The sequence below is a fragment of the Carettochelys insculpta genome, chromosome 15, assembly GCF_033958435.1.
Source record: "Carettochelys insculpta isolate YL-2023 chromosome 15, ASM3395843v1, whole genome shotgun sequence".
In the NCBI taxonomy this organism is placed as follows: Eukaryota; Metazoa; Chordata; order Testudines; family Carettochelyidae; genus Carettochelys; species Carettochelys insculpta.
This window is the reverse complement of record NC_134151.1, coordinates 706,663-720,131: the sequence shown is the minus strand read 5'-3', so window position 1 is coordinate 720,131 and position 13,469 is coordinate 706,663. Positions and strand designations below refer to the sequence as shown.

General features: G+C 49.0%; 1 protein-coding gene across 3 annotated transcripts in view; it reads left to right on the top strand.

Moving 5' to 3' along the window:
* Positions 1–13,469, top strand: part of PCDH1 (protocadherin 1) — a 121,163-nt gene that overhangs the window by 75,927 nt on the left and 31,767 nt on the right. The gene's annotated exons all lie outside the window — the stretch shown is intronic.

The window sequence follows — 13,469 nt, the reverse complement described above, 5'->3', positions numbered from 1 at the left end:
GGAGTGGTTGATACAGGACTAGGTTAATAAAGAAATAGAAGATGGTAATATAATTAATGTCAATCAACATGGTTACATGGAAAATGAATCTTGTCAAACTGAGTATCTCTTTTTGATGAGCTTACAAGCTTGGTTGATAAAGGTAATGGTGCTGATGTACTTAAAGTTCAGTAAGGCATTTGACTTGGTATGGCATGCCATTTAATTAGAAGCTAGAAAGCCATAACATTAACATGGCACACATGAAACAGATTAAAAGTTCGATAACTGAAAGGTCTCAAAGTGTGACTGTAAGTGGGGAATGCTCACTGTGTGTACACATTTCCACTGGGTTCTCACAGGGATCACTTCACGGTTCTACACTATTTCATATTGTTGTGAATGATCTGGAGGAAACCAAAATCATCGCTAAGCCTCTGCAGAAGCTGGGATCTGCAGAGTTCTCATTGCCTGATGTGGGAAAAGGTGTTCAATCCTGGGTCTGCTACAGTAAAGGAGAGTAACTGGGCCCCTGGGCTGTCTCATACATGCTCTTCTGGCAATTTTTCATTTCCCCCTCAATGCAGTTCCACTTTGTATAGATCAAAATAAACAAAAAATATTGACATAAAAATATTTGAAATTAAATATAAGCACAACTATTTTTCTTGGCCCTAAAATTTAATAAAAACATAATTTAACATCAGAAATAGCAGAAACAAATGAATTTAATGTGAGAGATGCTGCTGCATTTTCTTCGTAAGTTGAGAAATCCTTGGAGACCGACTATGGACCATCCAGGCTAATGGCACAGGCCCCACTTTCTGGGTGCCTGTTGTAGCCCAAGCTGGCCAGCTGCCTGATCCCCGTGCCAGGGGCAGCCGCCCAAACCGCCCACCCACCAGCCATGGGCCAGCCACCCAAGCCACAGGCCAGCCACCTTAGCAACCTGCCCGAGCCCCCACGCTGCTGGGGCCAGCCGCCCACCCACCAGCCACTGCCTGAGCCACCTGCCTGAGCCCCATGCTCCTGGGGCCAGCTGCCCAAGCTGCCCACCCTCCCAAGCTGCGGGCCAGCCAGCCCAGCTGCCCGTGAGTGCCTGCCTGAGCCCCTGCTCTCCCCCAAAACCAGGCACCTCCAGCCATCCATCTTCCTCTTCTCCCCAACCCACACTCACTCACCTTTGAGGGAGGCAGTTAGCTCCATGGGGGCCTTTATCAGCTGCCTGCTTTTTATAGTGTCTGCGCCAGGCTGCCCACATGAGATGGCAGGGGCCGAGAGATGGAAGCAAGGGCCAGCTCTTTCTTGGGGTTGGGAGAATGATGGGGGTTGCTGGGTTGCCTTGCACCCCTCCTTGAATTTCTTCACACACCCCAAGGGGGCACACCCCCCAGTTTGGGAACCCATGATCTAGACCTTCCTTGGCAGGTGTTTGTGTGACCTGCTCTTAAGTCTTCAGTGGTGGCGATTCCACAGCCGCCCTGGATAATTTATTCCAGTGCTCAACCACCCTGACAGGAAGTTTTTCCTGATGTCCAACCTAAACCTCCTTTGCTGCAATTTAAACCCATTGCTTCTTGCCCTATTCTTAGAGCTTAAGGCAAATAACGTACCTCACTTCTCCTTGTAACAACCTTTTATGTACTTGAAAGCTGTTCTCCTGGCCCCTCTCAATCTTCTCTCTTCCAGACTAAACAAACCGAGTTCTTCCAATCGTCGCTCATGGCTTCTAGACCTCGAATCATTTTTGCTGCTCTTCTCTGGATTGGCTCCAGTTATTCCTCATCTTTTTATGAAACGTGGTGTCCTGAACTAGACAATATTCTAGATGAGCCCTAATCAGTGCAGAGTAGAATAGAGGAATTTTTCTTGTCTCTTGCATACTATACTCTTGCTAATATGTGCCAGAATAATATTTGGGTTTTTGGCCATAGTGTTGTATTGTTGTCCTATGTTTAGCTTGTGATTCACTGTCACTCCCAGACCACTTCCTGCAGTATTCGTTCCTAGGTAGTTATTTCCCATTTTGTATGTGTGTAACTAACTGTTTCTTTCAAAGTGGATTTATCCCGATTGAATTTAATCCTATTTACCTCAGACCATTTCTCCAGTTTATCCTGATAATTTTGCACTATAATCCTGCCCTCCAAAGCACTTGCAACCCATCTCAGGTTGGTATCATCCACAAGTTGTATCAGTGTATGCTCCATGCCATTGTCTACGTTATTAATGAAGATATTGAGCAGAACTGACCATCCTTTGTAATTTGATGTAGTTTCTACTTTTTGTAGGACTGTTTTTTCAGTTTTTAGATCTTTCAAGGTCTCCTGGTTGTCACGGTGGTCACTTCCCACCCTTTCTGTCATTCCAACACAGTGGAATGGTTTGCATTTTGTGCCCTTGGCAGGGTGAACAATCATCCCATATTGGGTGGGACAGTCCCATATTGGGACCACCATATTGGGGCCACCAAAAAGGCATCTCGACTTATTTTTTAAAAGGGACTCTTTGTCCTGTATTTAGGCTCTTGGGGCCTGGGACTGGGGGCGGGAGTGCCCGTGGCCGCTGCTTCCCTGGGGCTCTGGGAGGAAGCTCCTGTTTCCCCAGAATACCAGGCCAGGATGCCTGTGGCCACTGCTTTCCTGAGGCTCCAGAAGGGGAGCACCTGTGGCTGCCACTTCCCCAGGTCTAAGCTGGGGGGCTGGGCACCATCTCCCCAGGACTTGGTGCAGCCAGAGGGAGCTGCCCCTCCCCCTGCATATCTCCCTGTCCCGTATTTGGGACAGGGAGATACGGTCACCCTAGCTTTTAATAATGTTTCTTTGAAAAACTGCCAGCTGTCTTCAATTATTTTTCCTTAGACTTGTTTCCTGTAGGATCTTACCTGTCAATTCCCTTAGTTTGCCAAAGTCTGTCTTCTTGAAATTCATTGTCTTTTTGTTGTTGTTCACCCTCCTACCATTCCTTAGAATCATGAACGCGACCATTTCATAATCAGGTCCCCCCGAGCTGCCTTCCACTTTCATATTCTCAGCTGTCTATATCCTCCCTATTTGTCAAAGTCAAATCTAGAACACCCTCTCCCCTGGCAGTTTTCTCTGTCTTCTAGAATAAAAAATGGTCTCCAACAAACTCTAAGAACTGGTTGGATTATCTGTTCCCTGCGGTGTTGTTTTCCCAATAGATATTTGAGTAGTTGACATCTCTTATAATCACCAAGTCCTGTGCTTTGAATCATTTTGTTAGTTGTTTAAAAAAAAATCCTCATCCACCTCTTCTTCCCGGTTAGGTGGCCCGTAGAAGATCTCCATAATGACATCAGCCTTGTGGTTTATGTCTCCCCCTTTTTGTTTCCCTGCCCAGAGACTTTCAACAAATCTGTCTCCTATTTCCATCCCGTCCTCAGTCCGGACGGGTACATTTTCTATAGACAGTATCATCTCCGTTTTCTCCCCTTTGTCCTTCCTGAGTAACCTGTCACCTTTGATATCTATGTTCCAGGACTGCATATTATCCCACCAAGTCTCCGTGGTGCCAGCTATGTCATAGGTAGGTTTATGTACTGTGGCAGGGTCAGTCTCATTCCTGGGCCCCAGGTCCTCCTTTCAGTCCACTGGCCCCACCATGTGACCCCCATTACCCTTGCTTGGGCCAGGGGCAGTCTGTGGGGGAACCCAGTCCCCACCCACTCGTTCTGGGTTCCGGCCCAGGGACCCTGGAGGGCCACTACCAGTGAGGGCTGACTCCCTTCGCCCTTGCCCCTGCAGCTCCTCTCCCTGGGCCACTTCCCCAGATGATTCCCCCGGTACCTCCTTCCACTAGTGGTAGCCATGGTAGCAAGTCCCCTCCTTTGTTTGGCTCCTCCAGCTGAGCAGCTCCTCACAGTCTCCGGTTGAGCTTCAGGCCCCCCTGAATTGGGGCAATCCAGCCCCTCAGGTTGCTGAGGCTCCTCTCCTCTTTTGTGGTCCCTGGTGTTCCTCTAAGTCTCCTTCCCTCTCCTCACTCACCTTCCAAACTCTCCCCTTGCCCTGCGTGGAGAAGGGCCTGTAAAGGCAGCCCTGAGTGGGATCAGCTGGCCCTAGTCGATTTAGGGCAGCCCACTCCTCAGCTGCTCCCACTTGGATTGTCAGCTCCATCTCTGCTGTTTTTACTCCTGTCTTTTCCTCTCCTGGCCCTACCCTGCCACAGTACTAGCATTACGAGTTCTTCCTGCTTATTTCACATACTTCTTTCGTTAGTACGCACAATTTGAAAACAGTGATTAGATTTCTCCCTCCAGTTCTCCTTTGTCTCTCTTTATCCCTGCACCTTCCAGTTTCTGACTCTTCTCCCAGGTCTCCATGTTTTTGACTTGCATATGGACACTGATTACCGGTGCCCATCAAACCTAGTTTACTGCTGACACTAAGTTGGCTGTCTCGCTCAGTGCACAGGGTGGAACTGTTGTCTGTGCTTAGTACCCACCTCATTTGTTGCAGAAGTTGGAAAGTCTGTGGTGAATGTGGGTAGAGGGAGAGTTGCAGGAGCAGAAAAGATGGCTTCATGGTTAAGGCTGCCCTGGAGAATTGCATTTGATTCCCTTCTGTCAAGCTGTCCATTAGTGACTTAGGAATGAGCTTACCAGCCTCAGGCAGACACTTGAAAAACAGCACACAAACTTTACTTTGAGTTCTCGTCTGCAGAACACAGTTAGACAGCTTATGCCAACCTAATCATATCTGTGTGCGTGCTACAGGCCTTCCACCCCAGGTAGGCAGCTCCTGCTAGCCACCTTGGCTCCCCAAGCCACTGTTATCCGCGTGGGTTTCAGCTTCCAGCCTGGCCAGGGGTTGGGGTTCCATGGGAAGAAGAGGGGGCAGGGGACAGGCCCATTCTGAAAAGTAGATGGGCCAGGTCTCTCTACTTTCAAATACTGGGAGGGCCATGGCCCTTGACCTCTATCCTGTTCCAGTGCCCCTGCCTCAGCTGGTACAGAAGCTGGTTAAAATGAATGGCTCCATACCACAGTTATCAGAAAGAGTTCTTTCTCTTGGATGAATAGTACATGGTCCTGGTGACTTATTATTGTTTAATTTATTAATTTGCTCCAAAACCACCTCTACTGACACCTCAGACACTTTACCTGGCAGAGTTCCTCAGATTTGTCACAAGAACGTAAGAATGGCCACACTGAGTCAGACCAAAAAGTCCATCCAGCCCAGGGTCCTGTCATCTGACAGTGGCCAGAGCCAGGGAGCTTCAGAGGGAGTGGACAGAACAGGGAATCATGAGCAGCCTTGGTGGTGTTCCTTGTGCAAGTCCCCATCCCTCTCCCAGTCCACTCTGCCTTGGAGTTATTGGGGAAGAAGGAACCAGGGACTCAGGTTGGCCGGGCTCTTTATTCTGGTGCTTGGTGGCACCATGGCAGCAGAGCATGTTCAAGCCATCCCACCAGCTACTGCTGCCAGAAAGATTACTGATGTCTGTGTGCCTGTGCCCTCCTTTCTGCCTCAAGTTGCAAATTCAGCTGTTGGGAGGAATTGGGTTGTACATCTACCTTTCATTGTCAAAACAAAAAGCAGTCAAGTAGCACTTTAAAGACTAGCAAAATAGTTTATTAGGTGAGCTTTCGTGGGACAGACCCACTTCTTCAGACCAGAACAGACTCAATATTTAAGACACAGAGAACCAAAAACAGTAAGCAAGGAGGACAAATCAGAAAAAGATAATCAAGGTGAGCAAATCAGAGAGTGGAGGGGTGGGGGGGAAGATCAAGAATTAGATTGAGTTGAGTATGCAGATGAGCCCCTATAGTGACTCAGAAAGTTCGCATCATGATTTAAACCAGGTGTTAATGTTCCGAATTTGAATATAAATGTCAGTTCGTCCACTTCCCTTTCTACAAAGGAGTGATAATTTCTTTTCAGTAACACACACACCTTGAGGTCATTGACAGAATGCCCCATTCCATTAAAATGTTGACTAACTGGTTTGTGGATCTGGAGTGTTTTGATGTCTGTTTTGTGCCTGTTGACCCTTTGTCTAAGGGAGTTAGAAGTCTGTCCAATATACAAAGCATCTGGGCATTGTTGGCACATGATGGCATATGTGATGTTAGTAGAGGAGCATGAGAAAGTGCCCGTGATTCTGTGAGTAACCTGGTTAGGTCCAGTGATGGTATTTCCAGAGAAGATATGTGGACAAAGCTGGCAGCGGGCTTTGTTGCAGGGAAAGGTTCCAGGACTGGTGTTCCTGGGGTACAGACTGTGGCTGTTAGTAAGGATCCTCATGAGGTTGGGAAGTTGTCTGTAGGAGAGAACAGGCATGTCACCCAGGGCCTTCTGGAGTGTAGCATCCTGATTAAGAATAGGTTGTAGGTCTTTAATAATTCGTTGCAGTGGCCTTTCATTGGTGTGGGAGGGGTGGGGGAGGGAGAGCAATCTACAAAAGCTTTTGGCTTCTGATGCTCAACAATGGTTGATCTCCTGTTAATGGACCTTTCTTTGTTGGGCAAGAGATAACACCTCTTTTGAAATAAAACAAAAGGCAGTCGAGTAGCACTTTAAAGACTAGCAAAATAATTTATTAGGTGAGCTTTTGTGGGACAGACCCACTTCTTCAGACCATAGCCAGACCAGAACAGACTCAATATTTGAGGCTAGTATTTGCCTTAAATATTGAAACAAGTATTTCACCTTTGAAACAAGCTTTTCACCTTTGTTAATAGTAGCAGAGAGATAGCTGTGTTAGTCTATATACTATCAAAACAAAAAGGCGTCCAGTAGCACTTTAAAGATGAACAAAATAATTTATTAGGTGATGAGCTTTTGTGGGACAGACCCTCTGCTCACCACCTAATAAATTATTTTGCTAGTCTTTAAAGTGCTACTGGACACTTTTTTGTTTTGATACCTTTGTCAATGCCTCTCTCCTGTCTGGTGATTGACAGTTAGAGAGGAAACACAAAAAGGTTGAGGGATTTCAGCTTATTTAGCCTACAGAAGAGAAGAGTAGGGGGGGTATGATAGCAGCTGCTGCTGAAGGATGGAGAGAGGCTGTTCTCAGGGTATGTCTATACTTACGGGGGTCGGTGTTCGACTCACCGCATTTGATATTCCAGAGATTGATTTTGGTGCATCAATGAAGATGCAGCAAAATCGCTCTCTCTGGGCTCGGCCATCGACCCTGGTAGTTCATGCTGCCATGTGGAATAAGGGATATCAGCACGAGCCCAAAGAGCCCCAATTTATATCAGGAAACAAAGTTGATACTGATACGTCAATTCTAGCTATACTAATAGAGTGACCAGAATTGCATATCTGGGATCAACTTTACTCCCTGGTGCAGAGCAGGCTTCTGTGGTGCCAGATGACAGAACAAGGAGCAATGGTCTCAAGCTGCAGTAGGAGAGGAGTAGGTTGGATATCAGGAAAAACTATTTCCCCTGGAGGGTGGTGCAGCACTGGAATGCGTTACCGAAAGAGGTGGTGGAATCTCCACCCCTAGAAGTTTTCAAGTCCTGGCTTGACAAAGCCCTGCCTGGGATGATTTGGTTGGGATTGGTCCTGCATTGAGCAGGGAGCTGGACTTGATGACCACCTGAGGTCACTTCCAACCCTCTGATTCTGTGATTTATAACATGGGATGCAGGTATTAGAAGTGAGATGAATGCAGACAGCAATTTGAAAGCACTTCATAAAATCTAAATGTGAAGCACATTTTTATACTCTAGTAGCTGTTTTAACAATACTAACACAGGTGGTAAGCTAGACTGGTTAATGCTCTGTATTTGATAGTGGTCTGTTGAGATCTAATGCCTTGGTTTGGAGTGGCATCCGGTCTGCCAGCACCACAACTGCCTGTGCCTCAGAGTTCCTGTGTGATTGTGGGCAAGTCACTGCAACTAGCACAAATGCTGACTTGTGTGTTCCTCACTGCTGCATGGGAGACCCCGTGCTCTGACTTGTGGAAGTGCGGAGCACTCACAACTGCACAGAAGCTGCAGACAGCTGTGCTTTGGACATATGGAGTATTAGATACAACTCTATCCTCTGAAAATTCAGATTCTAGGTGCATCAGACTGGGCTCCAAAATAAGTAAAATGGCCCCCAAATCCATGCCTCACTTTCCTATCTGTACAATGTAATGGTACTGAGCCGTTCCATCTCAGACTCTTTCTATATGCTGTCATTGCCCTGCTCAGCTAACTGGTATAATAGGGTGAGGTTTCTGGGCACAGCTGGAGAAATCAATGCAGGGTAACTTTGCTGAAAATCTTGGCTACTTACAGCCCCCAGCTGGGATTTCCTTCTCACTAAGGCAAATCCAACCAGCCACCACAGCACATCTGCCAGCCCCACTGGCCAAACAGAAGCCACACAAGCAAACCCACAGAGTGCCCAGCTGCTGTACCAGCCCAGACCAGCAACCCCAAACTCAGATGAGAGGTTCTTAAACCTATTTCACCAACTCCACACAGATTCTCCCAGGCCCCAAAGGGTTCAGCCACAGGCCTGAGTCAATGTACACTTGGATCTTACCCAAACAACAAGCTTACCCAAAATCCTTTAGATCTAAATATCTGAAGATTTATTAATAAAAAAGGAAAGAACAGGGTTAGGAAGAAAAGTTGTTAAAGCAACACTTCACACACACCCATTGCAGCTATAGATGCAGCCAGTGATGTTATTTGCTGATTCTTGAAAGTCTCTGAAAGTCCATTGCAGGTCACATAGTTTTAGTTACTGGAGAATTGTAGGTCTAGCCTGCTAGGGTCCACATGCTGGGACATGGACCCATGAGGACAGGCCCCAGAACAAAGATGCAAGATCCATTCCCAGATGGACGCTGCTAAGTCCACCTCATGGTTCTCTCTTGTATGTGGGGACAAATCCCTTTCTTCTTCCTATCAGACCCTTGAGGGTCAATGTCATCTGACCCAGGTGAGCTGCTGTGGCCAACTGCCATTGGTCGCTGGTTTTTCTAACGTGCCCCAGTGAGTTACATGGCAGGTAGAGTATATGCCTGGGTATCTCATTTCAGTTAATTTGCTCAGCTCAGGTCACCTGACCAGTGCGCTGCATTCAACTGACAAGTCCCAAGCATCTGGGATGTGGATTCGGCATCTGAGCACCTGGTTTCCACCTCATTGTTCAGCCCAATGTCCTCACTGGGACTGAGTTCACATTTCCTATTGTGAAGATCAGCACTGAAACATTTTCTAACACAGTTACATAGCTAAAATCTATAACTCTACCTACATACATGATACAGACCTATAAGTAGCATACATAGATTCAGGGCATCACCAGATTTTATTAGACATCTCACATGGGCCCCTTGGCACAATGTTTGGGGCCAATAGATACACTAGACGCATAAAATGGCTTCCATCTCTGATATAAAAATTGAGTCACGTGACAACTAGCCGTGCAGACAATAGAATTTCTATGAAGATTGTGAGGAACCTAGCCACTATAATCATGGGAACCATACTGGTTTTTTAGACAGACAGCCAATATGCTTTTAAAGTGTTTTTATGCAATTCCATATTAAGGACCTGAAAAGCAAAGTTCCAGGAGATTCCGCAAAGCCATAGCCTGCCATACCCTCTACACTGCATTTTGTGTGTGTGTGTGTGTGTGTGTGTTCAACTAAAGCGGGGGGCAGGCTACCCTAAGGGTTGTCCACCAGTGGCTGTCTACGTTACAGCTGTGAAGGGGGTTTCAGTTTGACTTCACTCCCATCAGTAAGCCACACTAGGACAACCCTTTCAGCCACCTGAGCTCCCATCTTTGCACTGGATGGGAACCATCACCCTCATCACCAATATTCTCTGAAACACTGGGCCACTGCCGTGCTCGTCCCCCAGGAAGAACTTTCCAATCAGAATCGCTGGCAATGAGTCGCCACCAAACTATCAGAAGCACCTGGGATGGCTGCCTGAGATTGAGAGCGGACGTGGGCAGCAGTCCCATCAGATGCACAGGCAGAGCTGTCTGCGAGGCAGGAGGCCACACACCAGCAGAGCACCATGGCAACCCTTTCACAGGTTGCCAGAGTGCCTCCCGAATGTCACCCAGCCCCTTTTCTTTGCTTTAGTGGGAGCCTTGGGGCAGAACCCAGCCTGATGAAGCCTGCAACCAGGTTTCCCAGCACACTGCAGGGCTGTAGCAGCATGGCCCTCTGCTGCACAAGGGCTGCTATGGGTCTCTGTGTTGTGCCACGCACCTCTAATGAGCTGTTGGGAGTGCAGGTGCTTGTGCAAGGCGTGACCCTCTGGCTGGGTGGCCAGTTGCTGGAGATGCTGATCCCTGACCAACAGGAGCAGTTGCTTCCATCCCACCTTTAACTCGCCCACGTGCTCCACCACTTTGCAGCAGGGTTGCCGTGGAGTCAGCAAGCTGGAGCAGTTAGTCTCGGCTGGTGTGGGAAATGGCTGCCGCCTGCTTCCTAGCTGGGCCTGGCTTCCGGAGAGAATGGCCAGGCCTTCCAAGGCAGCGGCACAGTCGGAGGACAGAACACCTCCCGCATAGGTACCTGGTGGGACAAGGAGAGTGTGGCAGCCCTCAGCTGGGAGCAGGGCAGGGGAGTTGCCGGTCAGAGGAGACACAGAAGGTGCCCTCCACTTTAGATTGCCCTTTCCCGGCCACAAGCAGGAGGCCTGAGATCTAAGCCTAGTTCACTCCTTGCAGTTTTCCTCTTCCCTGCTGAGAGTCTGAGCATCCCAGAGAGCAACAAGTGAGAGTCTGTCTGCCCTGAAGTAGGCGGTGTCTAGTGCTAAGGTGAGTCTAGCTAGCATGCTAGAAATAGCAGCAAAAACACAGCTGTGACATACCAGCACACGCTACAAATCAGTGAGGATCTGAGCCACTCCTGCCGTGTAGCCATGAGGGCCTTACAATGCCTTGCTGCAGTAGCTCCCACCCGGGCTGCTCTCAAACAGCCTTCCAACATGCAAAATACACCCTTTGTGTCTGTGTGCCACTGCAGCCTGCCAGCCACCCCGGCTCTCCCCAGCTGTGGTTACACTGCAGGGAGCTCTGGGACAGGGGTTCTCAGGACAGATGTTTTGGTGGCATCAGGGTGTGGCCACCAACTTTGGCTGATGCCCGTTCTCATATCTTTTCCTAAAATACTTGGGCCTGGAGCTGGACTCATTCTGGGAGCTCCCGAAGCTCCAGACACAAAGCTGGGACCAGGACAGCTGCCCAGGCTCTTCCTGCCGCACAGAGCAGGCTACCGTAGCCTCTTTGTGCACAACTCACACAGGCTCAGCGCCTTGTGGCTGTTGGATGTCTGAGGCCCTGTGGGGAGAAGCTCTGTGTGGCTCCTGTGGCCACCCCAGGCCCATGTGCTCGTCCAAGGAGGGTCTGCAAACACCGAGCCCCTGGGGGACCGTGAGGGAGACAGGTAGGACCAATGCCTGAGGCAGTCCTGCTGAAGCCAGGAGCTAATGGGGACAAAGTGGCCTTGAACATGTAGAGGCTGGGACTGAAAAGCAGGTTGCCAGCCAGCAGAGGAGGGAAGGTCAGGAGCAGCCTCCCACGAGGGACTGTGGTGGCAAACACGCCATGGTAGGTGTATACATGAGCTTACGTGACAGGGCTGCTGCAGCTGCAGGAGCTGGGCCTCGGTGACCCAGCGGACCCCTGAGGGCCCAGCCCTGTGTTCCTAGAGCAGGCGGGAGCTGTGGCTGAGGGACATTCCTCCATTTCTCCGGATTGCCCAGAAAGAGATGCACAGCAGAGAGCCTGTTGGCAGCTGTGCACCCTCTGCTAGCCAGCTCTGCAGAGAAGCTGGGAGCAGTGCCAGGGTCAGCACACACAGGGCTCCAGGGAAGGGCTAATTGATGGCTTTGTTTTGTCTCTTGTTGTTCAGCATGCAGGCCTGGCACTCCCAATCCACTGCTAATGGAGCAAGCCTAGCTCCCAGCCTGGCCCAACACTTCACCACATGGGCTCAAGCACCTCCAATCCGCACACTAGGCACAGGCTGCCCTGGGCTGTCACTGGCTCTGTCAAGTCACAAAGAAGACTGGCAGAGAGACAGAGGGCTTGTGAGAGGTGCTGGCACAGGCAGCTTCCTTCTTTGGATGGGGAGCTGAGGGACTTAGCAATGGAAATAGCAGGATGAGCCCCTAGATGTGTTGGGAACTCAGCAGGAGTGTGGGGGACCCTGTCTGACATTCATAAGGGGGCTGCACAAGAGAGACGTTTTCAAAATGGGCTGAGAAGGAAAGTGCGCAAGAGACGTACGTGTGTGTGTGTGTGAGAGAGAGAGAGAGAGAGAGAGAGAGACAAGTGAGTGTTTCCTATAAGGGGGTGTGGGAGTGGAGGCCTTGTATGAGTGGCATGTGTGTGGTCCCATGTGCGCTTGTGCAGACACATGAGCAATGGCAGGGTAGGGCTGAATACACAGAAGCCAGAAGATCACGTGCTGGTCAATCCCATGTCCTCACTGCAGAGGAGAACTGGAGCTGCTGTGCCGTAGCCTGCCAGGCCTTCTCAGGTCCCAGGTGGGCTCACAGATTCACTTTAACAAATTCATGGAGTCCGAGGTCAGAAAGGACCGTTGTGACCATCTAGTCTGACCTGCATAACACAGGACGGAGACCTGCTCCCATATCATCCCTAGAGCAGATCTCTGTGAAAAGCACCCAGCCTGCACTGCCAAATGGCCAGGGGCTGCAGAACCCCCAGGAGCTGTGGTAAGCTCCGCCAGTGCTTAATTACCCTCACCGTTAAACACGTGTGATTGTTTCCAGTCTGGACTGGTCTCACTTCAACCTCTGGCCATTGGATCATGTTTGACTTTCTCTGCTAAACCAAACAGTCCATTACTATGTATGCTCCCCAGGTAGTAACCTACAAACTGTAATCACATTGCCCCTTAACTTATCTTTGTGACACTAAATAGATTGATTGCCCAGAGTCTATCACCAGAAGGCAGGTTTTCAAATGTGTTAACCATTCTTGTGGCTCTTCTGTGAGCCCTCTTCAGTTTATCAGCACTGTCCTTGGACTGTGGATACCAGAACTGAGCAGAGTATTCCAGGAGTGGCTGCAGCAGTGCTAAAGTCAAAGGTAAAATAACCTCTCTGCTCCTACTCCAGAGTCCTGTTTAAACATCCAAGAATCACATGAGCCTTTAGGTCACACAGTGTTATGCTGGGGCTCGTGACTTGGAAATCTTTGAGAGCCCCTTCTTGCCAGGTGAGCCTCCCATTCTGTAACAGTGGCCTAAATTCTGTGTTCTTAGGTCTCTAGATAGTTCTGTTTAGCCACATTAAAAGGCATACCGTTAGCTTAACGTAAGAATAACCCAACTATATGAACCCAATGGTTCATTTAGTCCAATCTGCTGTCTTCTGATAGAGGTCAGGTCAGTGTGAGATCATTTAGAGGGAATTAACACAATAGGAGATAATTGAATGAGTCATCCCATCATCCACTCCCAGTTTCTCGCAATCAGTGGCTAAGGACACAGGGTTATGTCCCTAACCATGGTGG